Source organism: Dipodomys spectabilis, unplaced genomic scaffold (genome assembly GCF_019054845.1).
Source record: "Dipodomys spectabilis isolate Male_0828 unplaced genomic scaffold, ASM1905484v1 ptg000623l, whole genome shotgun sequence".
Classification (NCBI taxonomy): domain Eukaryota; kingdom Metazoa; phylum Chordata; class Mammalia; order Rodentia; family Heteromyidae; genus Dipodomys; species Dipodomys spectabilis.
The window spans coordinates 170,324-188,147 of record NW_024871300.1 but is presented as its reverse complement, the minus strand read 5'-3'; the positions used below and the strand labels follow the sequence as shown (position 1 = coordinate 188,147).

General features: G+C 33.2%; 1 pseudogene; it reads right to left on the bottom strand.

The window, feature by feature from the left end:
• Window positions 1–16,190: 16,190 nt before the first annotated feature.
• LOC122101078 lies at window positions 16,191–16,287 on the bottom strand (annotated as a pseudogene).
• Window positions 16,288–17,824: the final 1,537 nt, after the last annotated feature.

Here is a 17,824-nt window from a genome sequence, read left to right as displayed (position 1 = left end):
AAGCATTTAGAAGTGCAAGCTCAATTATGTCTCTTGAAATAATAATTATGTAAGTGGAAAGGCAAAAGAAGGGTAAGAGAAGAAAATAACTGACAGTAGATCATTGTCCCAAGTTAGAGTATAAAAATACATAATCTATAACTTCCAAGTAAAAGAGAGACCAATATAATACGTACACTTAATTTAGGTACATGCAAAATATTTACTTGGCTTTTCCCTACTTAATGTTCCAAAATAAATGAACACTTATAAGAAAAGTTATGTGATTGCAATTGCTTCAACTTGAACATTAATAGTGATCAGCCCTCTTTTTCTCACTTTGCGCTTGGAAAATAGTTCCTAAGTTGATGATGTTGTTGCTGATTAGAGTCAGAGTTAGGGGCTTCTACTTGTACAGTTATCTCAGAATAGTTTAAAGCAGTTTTCTTCCCAAGATATCCAACTACCTTGTCTGAACCTGTACTTTGAACACACCCTCACACCTGAGCACATTATTTAAAATTATACTTAAGCTTTTCTTGGCACATTCTACTTTGTGCCTTTGTCTTCTTTGCACATTCCTTTTGAGTTCATCGTTGCTCTATTTCCATTTCGTCTGTACAAACTGCTAAGAACATTGTTCAACTACCACTTCTTATTTGTACACGCCCAGTCTAAGTATGAAGGTACTTTGTCCATGCTAAGCAATAGGGTAATAGTAACTCTCTGAGTAGAAAAGTTCCACAATATAACCCTGTGCCCACATTCGAGAATGTAGAATTTAAAGCACTTTGCAACAAACAGTGATATTAGAATCGAAAGGCTCCTTATGGACTTTTTCCTGGATTTCATTAGTTTACCCAGGAGAAATATAAATATCCACAAAATTTGGAGCTAATTAGTAAGTATCCGAATTAACATTAGATCCTAGATGTTGTGTTAATACAAGTCACGATTGTAGTATTGTTAAATCAGTATCCTTCACTCCTTGACAATGTGTATGAGAAAATGAAAGAAAGACATTAAAGCAAAATATCTTATCTTTTTAGGCATTTAATCCTAGTGGTGAGAGCAATGTCTGAACTTTTCCATTCAATAAAAGCTTGAATTTATAAGAACATTTTCCTACATATAAGAATTTGTGTCAGGTTTGTTGACACAGCATGGAGGTATACCTAACAAGAATTAGATTTCAATAGTGTATAGGGCAGTTATGGTTTGTCAATGGCTATTGAGGCATTTTCTGTTCTAAAGTGGAATCAATTCCAGGAATCTTCAGTCACATCAGTAAAGCTGTATGTTCAACCTAATACTTGGTGTTACTTGTCCTACATTTATAATGAGTAGGCTGATAAGATATCCAAACATATCTAAATATATTTCAATAAAATTCCAAACTGATATGGATAGATGGGTCACTAATTGGAACTGTAGGACAGATTAGGCTTGTCTGTGCTGAAGTTCAATCTATAATCTCCTGGCTAAATAAAGTTTTCAAAAATATTCACAGAATATCACTAAGAAAAGTTCATGACATTTATATCTGTATAACATTTCCAAGGTCAGGATTAAAGCATTTGTTCCCAACATTTAGAATCAACAGGATCTGTTGAATAAATGGATCCAGATTTTTATGTCCTCATATTCATATCTCGACGTTTAATCAATATGACTTTCACCAAAACACTGTTCTTATTGAACTTGTTTATGTCATTTTACCTTTCAAATCCAAATAGCAGATTTCCTTCAATATCTTCCTGAAAATTCTTTCCTTCCTTTTCTTCTGAAAATCTGTGTTTCTTAATTTTTTGTTTCCTTATTTATCTCTTTCCTCCAATCTTGTCCACACTGGTACTTACATTGTTCACACTTTCATCAGAACTTTCCTTTTCCTCTTCCCTTTAATAATGTCACTGATTTTATGATTATTTTTCCTATTCATGGTCGTGAATATTTTGATGATGTCCAAACAGACCTATCTTTGCATCTGTTTAACATAAACCTTAGAACTATCAGAGAGTTTTTTCCTCTAAATCCATCTCTTCCACCTGTAGTCCTTATCACCAAGAATGTAACTAACACAGTTAGAAGACAGAGATGAGGAAAACCTTTAGATTTCCTCTTACCCTACCTCCATCCATTAGATAGGATGAATGATCATGATTTTCTCAGTTTCTGTCACTAATGTAATATCTATGTACTCCTTTTTGTGCCCCTGACACCAGCCTATTGCAAATACTGATCACCAGTCACTCAGACTTAAAACAACTGTTTACAAAGTATGCATTTCTCCCCATAGTCTTTTCATATTGTTCCTCTCCATCACCCAATGACTCTCTTTGTAAGCACACAGAGTGAAGAACTCAGACAAAAATTCTAGTATCATTATTTACTCACAACATTGACTGGTGATCTTACATTTCTCTGTAAATGGATGTAATCTACCAGAAATATTGAAGAATATATTTGTTGAATTCTAGAGCAAGGAAAAAGAAAAGTGAAGAGTCCTTACATTGTCTACCTTAGCTTTCAAATAAGGAAAGTGTCAAATTCAGACTGTTGGTATATAGTCAGAAATACTTTCATGCAGAAATAAAAATAAATTTTAACTCCTGGCTCTATAGCCTGTGTCCTTTTATGGTAACTGCAGATATGTAAGTAGTATTATGTAAATTGTGTTATGTGTTTACAGCTGTACTGAAGAACATACTCTTAATATATCATTGGAAAACATTGTTTATTGAATGATATCTATATGAGAATGTTATTTGAACTAATCACACAAAGTTGAAACCTACAACTTAGTCCATCAAAATGTGGAAATAAACGATTTTATTTATAAGAAAATAATACCACCAAGAAAAGTGAGTATACATTAGAAAGCCTGCTGGAATAACATTAGGGTTTTTACTGTCTCTACCTGTTTATGTGATTGAATTTCTTGATAATCAAACTCTCCTCTTGTTATTCTGGTTTTTTTTTTTTTTTTTGGTTCGTCATGGGGCCTGGACTCTGGGCCTAGCACAGTCCCCCAGCTCTTCAGCTCAATGCACTCTACCACTTGAGCCACAGTGCCACTTCGCGCTTTTTCTGCTTATGGGGTGCTGACAAATCAAACCCAGAACCTCATGTAGGCAATGCCAGCACTCTGCCACTGAGCCACCTTTCCAGCCCTCCTCCTGTTACTCTTATTGTTCTAATCCAACGCTGTTTATAACTAGGCATTCAATGTGGAAAATCCATTTTCAAGTATGTCTAAGTTTTTTTTCCTTTTCAATCACAACATCGTCATTATCAGGCTACACTGTGGTCATCATCTTCTTCATCAAAATTATTATTAGCATCATAAGTGCTAATCATTGAACGTCGGATATGTGTCTATGATTTTATTATTATTTGTCTTTTGATTAATAATTTTAATCTTACCACTGTGGATGCATCCATATTGAAATTTTGAACAAATAAATAAAAACTTAACCATATCAGGTAGCATGACAATGTGCTTATAACAAATTACAGAATAGATTTTTGGAAGCGTTGCAAATTCCTAATCAGTATGAATTTATTTCCTCTCTCCCCCAAACTACAATCAAATATTTAAGAGTTTGTGCAGAACCTTTTCAAGTAATATACTGTAAATGTAACTACAATATCATTTCTATATCTAAAATTACCTTGAAAGTAATAAACTCTACTTTCTATTGAAATATTAGTTATTTTATTCTAGGAAACTTTTAGAAAAATATACTGTATATCTTTGAAATGAAAAAGGTCAAAAATTGTAGCATAAAAGTTTTAGAGGGAGTCTGTCTTCTCTCACTCTCTCTCTCTCTCTATATATATATCTTATATATATATATATATATATATATATATATAAATATTATGTGTAGAATAGTACATTTTTAGAGATAATTTGTCCTCAGATATATATACATATATCTAAATTTATGTGTAGAATTATATACATTATAGCGAAACAAGCATCTTAAAATATAATTAAAATAAAAAAAAAAAAACTTCTTGAAACCAAGTGCCCATAATTCACCCTTATAATAAGAGCTATTCTGGGTGCTGAGGTCTTAGAATTGTTTTCGAAACTAGCCCAGACAGAAAAGTACTTGTTAGATTCTTATCTCCAATTAACCACTAAAAACAACACCCACAACAACAAAATGTATCACATTAATTTCACAAAAGCATGTTTTAACTGCTGTGAACATTTCTTAGAAACATGAATACATACCCCTGGAAAATATTAAGTAAAATAGTATAGAATATTTACGTCTATGTTAAAGACATGACTATTTAGATTGTTTAAGGTATTTAGGTAATGATTAGAATTTAAGAATAATGATAGGTAGGTCATATATTGGGACTGTTTTTTATTCTATTTTACAATAGTAATAAAATGATATTTATAATGATTATATTAAATTACTCTTCCTTGGTATTTGAATTATAATAAATGATAAATATTTTTAAATGATTTCAAAAGCAAAGGAGTATCAATTCTTTTGTAATTTCAAAACAATTAAGAAAATGATTTCTAGGCTGGTTCACTCTAAGTCTATATTTGTTTTCTTGTTCTAGTTTTCATATGTTAGTAGAAATTAAAATTCCAAAAATTTAATGGATATTAGCAGTCAGGAACATCTTCACATACACTAATATTGGAGTCCGTTAAGTGGAATTGTTTTATTTCATTTGTTACTTTCACAAATAAATCAAGATTATTGTGTATTTTGTTCTTTCACTGCTTTTGGCTTTACCTTGAGAACACGTTTTTACTAACAAAGTAGAGAGAAGCAATTGGATTGAGCAAATAACATATGACTTTTCTAAAATGCAGATGCATAGACTTGTGTCTTCTGTCATTTGCTGTAAGTTTCTTCCAGAAAAGTTTCTCAATTACTTTGAAGTTTTCCCCTTCCCCTCCACAAATTATACCGACATCAAATACAGTGAAAGCAGGGGTTATACTGTGGGGGAGGGACATACAAAGCAACAAAGAAATGATCTTATAAATTTGTTAGAAACAATCACATGAAAGAAAAAAAATCTGAATACCTATCTTAGGGTTAATTTCCCTAACATCACCTTATCTGACCTTTTCTGCTTGACTCAGACATATACTAGATATTAAAAATAAGGGAAACCATGGGAAAAAAATAGGGATACAGGTGGACTCATTGCAACAATGAGATGTACAAGTCGTTAAGTCGAAAAATGAACTTTACACTTTGGTGGGAGGGAATAGCGGGGAGGATTGGGTGGGGCGGCGGGGGAGGATGGAATGGGATAGGAAGGGGAAACAAAGGAGGAGGCTACAATGTTTGATAAGAAATGTACTCATTATCTTGCCCATGTAATTGTAACCCCTCTGTACAGGATTTTCACAATAAAAAATAATAAAAAAATACTTAGAATTGATGTATAATTCCTAGGTACTCCAGTTATCACATATATTTTTGGATTGAGTTATTTCTGTATAAACTCAAACGGACAAAATACTCTCAAAATAAACAGAAATCATATCTGTGTTTTAAATGCAGTAGTTCACAATGAGTTTTTAGCCAACTCCAAAAACATCTTTTTAGCGATTCTGCATTTTGTGTGAAGAAGTTTAAAAGTAGGTTTTTTTTCCTGACACTTACAATATATTATCTCCTTTTATTGTATACATTTTAGTGCTTTGGAAGTGAATTTTACCTTCATAGGTTTTCAAAGCCTAATTTTCACAAACTTGCATTTCTTCAAAGAGAAATGCTGTAAATTTCAGAAGAGACATTAAAATAGATATAAAATTCAGTTACAGGAATTTGCCCAGCATACGTCCTGTATAGTGTGTCTTTTCAAAATTTGTTTTTGGGGATCATTTCCAGGGTCTCACACATACTATTCAAGTTCACTGTCAATTAACTATATTCTCTGTCCAAAAAAGTTTTTACTTCTGTTAAATACATTCATAGAAGTGTAATGCCTGAATCCTATACAATTCTCTTTCACCTTTTGAAGGTTTGAAAACTTGTTTGCTAAAATGATTGCAGTATTATACAAATCGATCACTATAAGAAATATATCAATTTCTCCACAAATGAATTACTATATTTTGTGTCCTATTTTTTTTTTTTTGGTCCCGTCGTGGGGCCTGAACTCTGGGCCTGGGTGCTGTCCCTCAACTCTTCAGCTCAAGGCTAGCACTCTACCACCTGAGCCATAGCGCCACTTCTGGCTTTTTTTCTTTTTGCTTATGTGGTGCTGAGGAATCGAACCCAGGGCCTCAGGCATGCAAGGCAAGCGCTCTACCACTGAACCACCTTCCCAGCCCTGTGTCCTATTTTTATATTATGGTCATAATAGTGATTTTTCTTTTTATTATTTCTTAGACACTAAAGAGGAGCTTATTTCATATGCTCCTCCTATTGACTATTAATTTACATATGTAATTTAAAGAAATATCCTATTCAGGAAAAAAATTATATAGAATTAGAAGATATTAAAATACTTGTTTCGGAATCATTGTAGCATTAACATTGTAGCATTAACAAATATGTGCCCTCTATCTGTTGGATATGTTTTCATTTCTGTTATAGTGTCCTTTGAATTATGAAAGGTTAATACTTGATATAATACAGTTCTTGCTTTTCTTTAGCTACTAATGTTTTCCATGTCAAATTTTTAGAAACCTTTACTGAGCCAATGTTATGAATTTTTATATTTATATTTTATAGGTTTTTACATCTCACATTTAGGTTGATAATCATTCTTTATAAGGTTTGAGGTAGGCCAGGTGCCAGTGGCTCATGCCTGTATCCTAGCTACTCAGGAGGCTGAGATCTGAGGATCGTGGTTTAAAGCCAGCCCAAGCAGGAAAGTCCATGAGACTCTTATCTCCAATAAACCACTAGAAAACCGGAAGTTTTGCTGTTGCTCAAGCAGTAGAGTGCTCACCTTGAGTTGAAGAGCACATGGACAGTTCCCAAGCCCAGAGTTCAAACCACATGACCAACATACAAACAAACAAACAAAGGATTGAGGTAGTAGTCTAAGATCATTCTTTAAATCTAAAGAGGAAATTGTGCCAATACAACCATTTAAGATTCTGCTTTATTTCATAAAGTCATAGCATCCTTTTCAAAAGTCTGTGGTCCATAAAACTAAGAATTTATTTTTGAAAAATCTGTTACCTTCTTCTATGTGTCTGTTCTTATAGTAGAACTATGTTATCTTACTAAACAAGGTAATACGATTCAAAGCTAGTATGAAGGCTCCAGCAACACCATTTTACAACATTGCTCTGACTGACCTGTATTCCTTGAATTTACACATGTGATTGTTGAGCATGTGGACCAATATTCTCCAGAGATATCTAGATGTTGGATAGTCACTCATATTTCACACCTTGTGAAAACACAAACCCCCGATATTATATTTAGAAAAATGTCTTTAGTGATTGCTCAAAGCAAATAAAATTAATTTAGGAATGAGTTAGGTTTAGATAACATTATAGCATAATAAAGCTGAATGATAACGACTTGAGCTGTACTGCAGAACTGGGGGGGGGGGGGAAGAATGGTGGACCAATAGGAGCTGTATGTCATTGGTATTGTTTCAAAAAACAGTAAGACTTCAGAGAAGAGAAGGAGAAAAATAAAGTGTCCTGAATTAAGTTTCTTTTTAATCCACCTGATAGTTTGGACTGAAAGTCAGATAACATGAAAAAAATAAAATAGAAAATAAAGCATTGTATAGAGCTGTTACAATGTAAAAAAGCTGTAATAGGAATATAATTAATTTCCAAAGAAATAAGAGAAAAAATAACAATAACAATTGCTAACGTGGATAGAAGTTGGATCACATGCATGAAAGAAAAAAACCTTAAAATACATATCTAAGGGTTCATTTTCCTGACATCACATTATCTGACCTTTTCCGCTTGACTCATACATATACTAGATATTGCAAATAAGGGAAACCATTGTCAGTATAACTGTGGAGGAGATGGGGAAAAACCAGTTGTTTAAGGATACAGGTGGACCTGTTGCAACAATGAGAAGTACAAGTTGTCATGTCCAAAACGAGCTTTACAATGTCGGTGCGGGGGGGGGGGGGGAGGGGGGAGAAGGGGGGGAAGGAGAAGGATTGGGATTAGGGGGGAGGGGGGAGGCTGGGAAGGGAGGTGAAGGGTAAACAAAGGAGGAGGCTGCAATGCTTGGTAAGAAATGTAAGCATTATCCTGCCCATGTAATTTTAACCCCTCTGTACAGTATGTTCACAAATAAAATAAAATTAAATAAAAAAAAGAAGTTGGATCACATTTTATCATATATAATTTTGAAAAAGCTTACTAGGAATGAAAATTTAAAAGTCATAACTTAAAACACAATTTGTATTATAACTAAACAGTATAGTTCAGTGGTGAAACATTGGCCTAACATATGGGAAGCAATTGTGTGATTTCCTAAGCATTACAAAGTACACAAAAAGCACACACACAAAAAACCCACATAAACACACACAAACCATATACACACATTTGGAATATTGTTATTATCATATGAAACAGAGGAAATTATCACAAACAGTAAAAGTATTTTAATATATGAAATCATAATATTGCTCATAGTATTTAAAAGTTTAGTAGAAATAAAATAGTCACAAGATACTTGGATTCTTATAGATTAAGTAAATTGAAAATTAAGAAATAAAAGACATGAGAACTTTGCAAACAAGTTTTAAATAATAAAAATTTTGAAACATGTATCCTTTTATTTTGACAAAAGATTGTTGTTACTGGTGTTTTAATTCAAGATTTAGAATATGATAACCAGGTGCTCTATATCTTGCTAGGGATGGCTATATCTCTAATGATTTCACTCTGGAAATTTATGATAAGGTCTCATAGTTTCCCATTCTCTCCCGAATTACTAACCCTATTTACACTTCCCACCATAGTTAGAAAATGGAAACCACAAATCACTATGCCCAGTTCAAAGAGACTTTTTTTTTTAATTTAAGTACAAATATTGCCAAAAAGTGACCATGTAATGAAGGCTTTTTTAATAAAGTATGTGCTTCTTGAAAATAAAGTATTTGTTACCTGGACAAATATGTTTAGAACTATGAGATAATAAATTTATTTAAATTCACCAACCATATAAAATTAAAAAAAATAATTTTTAAATATTCACATGTTAACTATTTTGAAAGCAAAATATATGTCTGAATAATTTACATGTGTTAAAATTATACAAAACTAAATTAACTAATCCTACAACTCTGAATAAAGAATTACCCTAAAGAAACAAAAGAAAATAATTAAGCTCAAAATTTGAAATTTAGAAAATAAAATGAAGTGTACTCTTTGGTTGACTTAAGTAACTGTAAGCCTTCTGTATATCAATTTTATAATAAAAAATGCATGAACAAAGATAGCAAAGAACCTATTGATCAATGACGACAGGAAAAGCATCAGTAGTTTTTTTTTTAATTTTTATTTATTTTTTATTGTGAAAATACTGTGCAGTTGGGTTACAATTAGATGGCAAGATAATGAGTACATTTCTTAACAAGCATTGTAGCCTCCTCCTTTGTTTCCCCTTCCCATCCTTTCCCAGCCTTCCCCCCTTTTCCCCACACAATCTTCCCCCCCACACCAAAGTTTTAAAGTTCATTTTCGACATGACAACTTGTACTTCTCATTGTTTCAATGGTCCACCTGTATCCTTATTTAAATGACTTGTTTTTCCCCTTCCCCTACACAAATTATACCGACATCAAATACAGTGAAAGAAGGGGTTATACTGTGGGGGTGGGGGGGGGACATACAAAGCAACAAAGAAATAATCTTATAAATGCGTTAGAAACAAATGCATGAAAAAAAAAAACATTTGAATACATTTCTTAGGGTTCATTTTACCTAACATCAACTTATCTGACTTTTTCTGCTTGTCTCAGACGTATAGTAGTTATTGCAAGTAAGGGAAACCATGAGACGTATGTTTCTTTGGGCCTAGCTCACTTCGCTTAATATAATTTTTGCCAAATCTTTCCATTTCCTAACAAATGGGGCAATGTCATTCTTTCTGATGGAAGCATAGAATTCTTGGGTTTTTTTTGAGTGTGCAAAAAAATCAATGAAAGAGGTAACAATATTCCTTCCATAATAAATGTACTCATTACCTTATTTATGTAACTGTATCCCTCTGTACATTACCTTTACAATAAAATTAAACTGAAATTAAAAATAAACTAAATAATATACAAATTAAGAATTCATAGAGAGCTAGGAAGGTGGCTCAGTGGTAGAGCTCTTGCCTTACATGCTTGAGGCCCTGGGTTAGATTCCTTAGCATCACATAAACAGAAAAAGTGGTGCTGTGGCTCAAATGGTCGAGTGCTAGCCTTGAACTAGCATTGAGGAACAGCATCCAGGCCCAGAGTTTAGGTCCCAGGACCAGACCCCCCCCAAAAAAACAGAATTACTAGAAACCATTGGTTAAAAACTTTTTAAAATACTGCTCTAAGTACCCAAGTAATATTATTTGATGATACTATTAAAATACTTCAACTTCAGCAGAGAAGCCAAATGTTTAAAAACTGTTACAAAATAAAGTAATAAATCAGAATATATTAATATTAATAATAATCATAAGATGAATTTATAGTGGTAGTCAAATATGTAAGAAATGAGGCAATTTGTCATTCGTTTGCACTTAATACGTGAGAAAGATTTTTCTAGGTCTTTTAATATATAATAAATTTAATGAAGAAACTATTTTGTTACATCATATGATAATTAGATGAAGCTGATATTAGAGCAAAGAGCAGATTGTACTAAGTTTCTGGATGTTAAGGTATATACTTATTTTGGTTGTGGGAAATTGTGTTCAACTTGGGGTCTTGTTTTTGTTGGACTGGTGTCATATCAGTGGTTAATTTTAGGATAAGGGTTCCCTTTCCACAAGAACATGCACCTGATCTGTCGTTTTAGCCTTCCCATTATCAATGGCATAAGAGTTGCACACCAACTTGTCTAGCTTCCTACCTTGGCTGGCCTGGATTCTGCAGTCCTTCCAATCTTAACCTGTAGATAGTGCAGGATGGTGGAAATGATCCAATGCACCCAGCTATAGATTGAGAAGGAAGTCTACTAAACTTTTGGCCTGGGTTCTGTTCTCAAGCCTCCTCAGTAGTTAAGAGTTCAGATGGGAGCCCCTGGTGCCAAGCAGTAAAAGTATTTCTTAAGGCAACTAGACATATATATGACTTAGGCATGTGAACAACTCAGGACAAGAATAAAAGAGCAGTGAAGCATAGAGGACAGGCTCAATTTTAACTAGCTACTTGGAGGATGAATAAGCTTAGCTAGCTTCTCTGAAGGCTGAGATATGAAGACCACTATTCAAAGCCAGTCCAATCATGAAAATGCATGCGATTATCTCCAAAAAAACAGGAGTGGAACGATGGTTCAAGTAGTAAACCACTATCCTAGGTCACAGAAGCTTAGAGATGATCAATGAATGAGCACTTGCACATGCATGTGCGTGTATACACATGCATGTGTACACACACACACACATAAGTATTGCAATGCGAAGTTCTTTTTTTACCTTTCTGTACTCTATTTCCCTGTATTAGTTTACAAATTAACAAAATCAGCTAAGCACCTATTTACATAAACTCATCATGTTTCTCTAAAGTCAACTCTCTTTTTGGAAGCATGCTTTTATTTGACCCAAATATAAACTATTCAGGAGTTTGATTCTTCTCCCTCAATTCTATAGAATTAGATGATTGTTTAGCTTCCTCCTAGCAAAATAATTTTGTGAAATCCTGCATCAAGCAACGCATTTCTTTCACTGGAAGGAAAGCCTCTTACAAACAATTAATAATAGGTTTTTCTTCTCTTTGCTTACATCTGTAGTTTAATTATCTGCATATATTTCATGATCTGACTGTATATGACAAAGACTGCTGTGAAAATAAAAAGACCCTTCGCAGTATTTATCATTTATATACCATCCATAGATATGATGGTGTTTAAATATTATTGAAATTGCTTGGGAATAAATCATGTTCATCTTGACTATCGTGAAAAAGAAGAATTGGTTTCTCAGCACTTTAGGTAAGAACTTGATTGAAAGAAACAAAAGGAAAAGTGAGGAACAACTCAACACATACATTGAAATGAAACACAATAAAAAAATAAAAATAACCCAAGAAAACAAATTAATTCAGTACTCATGAACCTGCAGGAAATGCAAAGACTTAAAAAAAACATCAGCTATGACGAGCTTATGAAAATCCATACTACCTGGGAGTCTACTGTTGTGAGGATAGAGGATAAAGCCCAGACTGGACAGTAAGATCTGTACACAATGCCATGCACCTGTTATTCTAAATTCCAGGAAGAATAACATAACATGGACTGAACCCAAGGTCATACACAAGTATCTGAAAAATAATAAGGATAATTTAGGGTTGGGGACATGACAAAATGGCAAGAACACCCATTTAGGGGGCATAAGACATTCAATTCAAGCTCTAACATTTGGGTATTAAAGTAAAAATCTATGATTTTAAATAATTGGAAAAATTGTAAGATTTGAGTATTTGAGTGGAAAAATGAATGAGAGAATGAACCCATAGTGCAATCCTTTTAACTTAAGTGAAAATGTTTTATGGTACTTCAGAAAAAACAGAGTTACCTTGCAAATGAGCATGGTTGTGCATTTGGGTGATGGAAATACTTTACTTACACATGTTTAAATTAAATAGATGTTTATTTGGGTAGATTATACTTCTTGAACTAAGAGCCCGGATGATGTCGCTGAGATTTTTCTCTCAAGGCTACCACTCTACTACTTTGAGCCACAGTTCCAATTCTGATTTTCTGTTGGTTGTTTGGTGATAAGAGGCTCCTGGACATTCTTGCCCAGTATGGGTTCAAACCATGATCGTCAGATCTCAGCCTCCCGAGTAACCAGGATGCCAGGCATGAGCCGTCGATAGTTTTAATAATTTAGTAAATTGTACAGTTACTGAAGTTATACATTATCATTATAACCTGTGTAATATATGTGTGTATGTATATATCAATGCATACGGATAGAAATATTTTAACATATTTTTGTATCTACAGTAGATTTATGAAATCATCCATTATAAAATTAAATGGAAACAAAAGTTAATAAGGAGCAAATCAAAGGAAATTATCACATGTTTCTTGTTGTTGAATGGAATGAGAATTGCGAGAATCAGTTTGGGAAAACCGTCTCTACGTTAACAAAATGGATAAGAGCTATTAATTCCAATCCATCTATTTGCCCATGTTGTGCAACTTCACACATGAGTGTCAAAATCAAACCACACTTTTTGCCTTTGTTTTAAACTCACCTGTTATAATTTATGGGTTAGATGAAGTAATCAAATAAAGATTAAAATAATATTATGTGAGGCTATGAATTAGAGCTGAAAATGATTTTAAATATGATAATAGCTAATTAAATTACATATTTTTTACTTTTACTCTGTCATGTCCCTCATTCCCACATTAGGAAAGTATATAGAAGGTTCTCACTTAATTATATGTCCAATTATGTAAAAAATGTATTGAAAGAATATGGGCACATTGTGGTTTTAGCTTATTGAGACCTGTAGGGGGAAATGTGTTTCTGAGGACTTGCAATACATTGTGATGAAGATGAAGGGAGGGATATTCTTATTCTGGAAAACTAGCTAGAGGATTGCTCCTATAAAGGTAGTGATGAATTCTTCCAAAGGGTTACAGAAAATCACTTTCACAACCATGTTCACTGCTGCACTATTCACCGTAGCCAAGTTACGGAAACAGCCCAGATGTCCTTTGGTGGAGTGATGGTTGGAGAAAGTGAGGCACATATACACAATTGGATTGCACCCATCCATTTGAAGACTGTTACATTATTTGCAAAGAAATGGATAGATCTAAAAATATATTAAGTGAACTAAGTCAGACCCAGACACACAAAGGACCCAAGCTCTGTCTCATATTTGGAAGATAGAAATTTATACAAGTTTACACAAAAATATTAACCAAAGCATGCTATTTGCAGAGGATTATTTCAAAGGTTTAATTTCTTATGAAATTGAACTTTACTCCAACAAAATGAATACCAGGAAACTATCACTTGGAAGATATGAGGGGAAGTCAAAAGAAAGGAATAAAGAGAGTTATGGAGGAAGAGAGTGAAGGTATAGTATTTAATTCAGATAGTATGAAACTAGAAAAAAATTAAAGTGGGGTGAGGTTTGGAAGGGTGTCGGAAAGCTATATAAAGATCCATTATACTTAAAAAACTGATTTGTTTAATGGAAATTCCCTTGTACAAGTATTTAAGATAATAAAAATATAATTAAAAACAATGGAGAGATTTGATCTTAAATTCTATTTCCATCTCTTTTAAAAATGAAATTATTTGCACTATAATTTGATCAGAGGGATGGATTTTGTGGCTAGCTAGATCATTGCACATCTGTCTCTCTCTTCCTCTCTCCCTTTCATGGTTCTCATAGATAATAAGATTGCTCCATAATTATCCTAATTTATTTTGCTTTTATATTTTTGGTTGCATCATTTCACTTTCTCCTCTGCCATTTCCCAATTCATTTACATAGAAAGCATTATTTCCTATTTTCTCATTCCTAGAATAAGCTGCTCATGAAGACACCACTAGTCCTCATTTTCATTCTGTACCTTTGAATACGGAGGAAAATCTTTCCTCTGCTCTCTACCAATTCCCTACTCTCCAGTTAGAATAATTTAGAATAGTAAAAATGAAAAAAGAGAAAATAAATAATAGTGAAAAAAACAAATGCAGAAAATTCACCGGATTTTTCTGACCATTTCATCCAATGTGAACTATTGGGAAAATACATGGACAGCTCATTCTCACTGGCACTCAAAGTCTCTGGTTAGACAATTGCTATGAAGTTGAAGAACAAGATGAAAAAGTGAGAAATGGTATCAGTTTTAAGAAAAAAATGGCGAAGGATTCAAGCAAATTTCTTCTTTGTTCTGTTGAAAATAACCGCCTTACTACAGTGCAGAGACGACTTTCCAAAAAGGCCACTCATGTGAATACTAGGGATGACGATGAGTATACCCCTCTTCATCGAGAAGCCTACAGTGGACACTTAGACATTGTCCATGAGTTGGTGGCTCAAGGTAGATATTCCTGGAATAATTGTGAATGGCTGGACACCCCTGCACAGTACTTATACATGGAATAATACCACAGTGGCTTCTTTATTTCATCATGATACAGATACAAAGCCCAAACTAAAGGCCTCTTGACCCCCTTGCATCTTGCTGCTGGGAATAGATATAGCAAAGATATGCTGGATCTCCTTCTGGTGAACCATTATTTCAAACCATGTCTGAAGCACAACTTGGAAGAAGCTGCATTTGATATTGCCAAAAGGATAAGTATGTATTACTACCTCTTTGAAGTTTTGGAAAGCTGTACAAATTGTTTTCCTAAGTCCTAATGATTCAGTTAAGTTTCTTAAATTTCAAAATTGCCAGTCCATCCTATGTGTCCATACAAAATATTTTCACAATACAAAGCAACAGCAATATCTTACTTTAAAAATTCATGGATTCCATGGTATTCGTCCAAGTGAATTGCCTGACTTTGATGTCAAAATATATTCGAGTTGTTTGTATACATCTATAATGATTTCTATAGAGTTTGTGGTTTTTTAAATCATAAATAATTTTAACTTATCTGTTGAAATGAGTAATACAGAAAGTAAAGATATTTCTGGTGCATGTCTGAAAAAAGTATATTTAAAAATATTTAGTATTCTGTTTGTGTAATGTCCATAACCTATTTCATTCTCTCCTAGATATAATCCTTTGAATTCGACATTGTTTTATAATATTAATAAATGTGTCCTTTCAGATTGCATTCCATATAGAAACAGTTTAAGATTCCTTTAATTCCTAGGTCCTTAAAGAATTTTATTTCTTTAGGATAAAATGACAATGTTATCTTATTTCAAAAGTTTTATAAAGGTTATGCTATGTAAAGGAATTTGTAAAAAGTGAAGATTGAATGATGTCAAACTAACTTTTATTTCTATGAATTACATGTATTCTTACACTTGTATATTTGTAATCAACTTTTTAATAACTGTTTTTAATTTCTTGCATCAGAAGAATGAAAAATATGCAATACTTCACAAATTTTCATGTCATCCTTGTACAAGAGCCATGTAAATCTCTGTATTGTAATTTGGGTAGACGTGCTGCTGAAGCATGTAGTATCCTGGAAATTTAAGTAGTTAATGATGCAGTCTTAAGACAGGCATATATCTTTGGTTGCCTATTTGAAAGAAGGAAACCTTATTGTTCCCAAAATTGCAGTTCATCTTATTTCTGTAAAATTCTGTGTATGGTGGAAAAAACTTATATTGTTTGTTCAATTGCTCACATTTGCAATTTTTTCAATGACTATTTTAAGTCTTTTTCATTTGAAATTGGATCATACTTTGCAGCCTTTATATCTAGGTCCAAAGATGATGGATTTTCTAGTACTTATTTATTAACTGATTTAGCTTTGTGGAGATAATGGAGTCAAAGTAAGCCTTGCTTAAAAGCTACTTCTAAACTTCTGCAGCTTAAAATCTCCCAAATGAGGTCTTACTGGCACAAATGTCTTCCTGACCCTTTATCCTTGCTCCATGTAGGAACAGACCAACCAGAATCTAACCCTGACAACATAGATTTTCTTATTGGAGCAAAACTAATCTGTTACAAGGGATCATAAAGAGACAAACAGTTCAGACAGTACTGTTCAGACTAGAAGGTATTTTTGCAAAATATAATTGTTTATTACACCCTAACATTTCAAAAGAAGCTAAAGCCAAGAAGGTGAAAAAATTGTTCATATGTATGATTACCTAATGCCTTGGCCTGTCTACCATCCAAGCATGCAGGAACTTGCACCACTGATTTTCTATCACCAAATATATTCCATAGCTCCAAAAGAAGTCCATATGTTTCTCCTCCTTACTAGGCTTTAAATTGGTAATGTTTTAATCACAGTGTTTCCTCTTGCCTCTAGGCTGTATATCTCGGAATGGTAAAGCTTTAGCTCTAATTCTACCAAACACTGAGGTAGAGGTAATGGAATAATACTTTAAAACCGTTGCCTCTTGTGGCTCAGTGGTAGAGTGCTTGCCTTGCATGCCTGAGGCCCTGGGTTTGATTCCTCATCACCACATAAGCAGAAAGAAAAAAAAAAAACTGTTGCCTTTGATACCCTTACCACAACAGAACAATGCCAAACATTTTCTAATATTATATATTATTATATATTTTATATTTATATGTGCTGATTTTATATTTCACACAGTGAATCTTATTAGAATTAATTGATAATTTGAAAAATTAATTGATATTTATTCCAATAAATAGATTGGAATATAAATAATCAGGATTAGAATATATATTAGAATATAAAAATTATCAATGCAATGTTTTCGGTATAAACTTGTGATAACTTCTAAATGTTCTTGGTCTTCTGAATTCACATGGTAAAAAAAACAATGTTGTTTGCTTCTAATCTGTAAGGTATTTTACTTTGCTTCTCTGTTTATTGTTTTAACTCGCTGGTCCCAAACTGTTTTTCTCCATGTTTCTGAAGCATTCCTACTGATTATACTCAAATTTTTCTGATATGATGTCTAAAAGCTATTATTCTTCTACAGGATCCACGGGTCCTAGGATCCCAGGTCCCAGTTATCCGCATCATCATATAACTAAGGCAAGAGTTCTCACCTATGTCAATGCAAC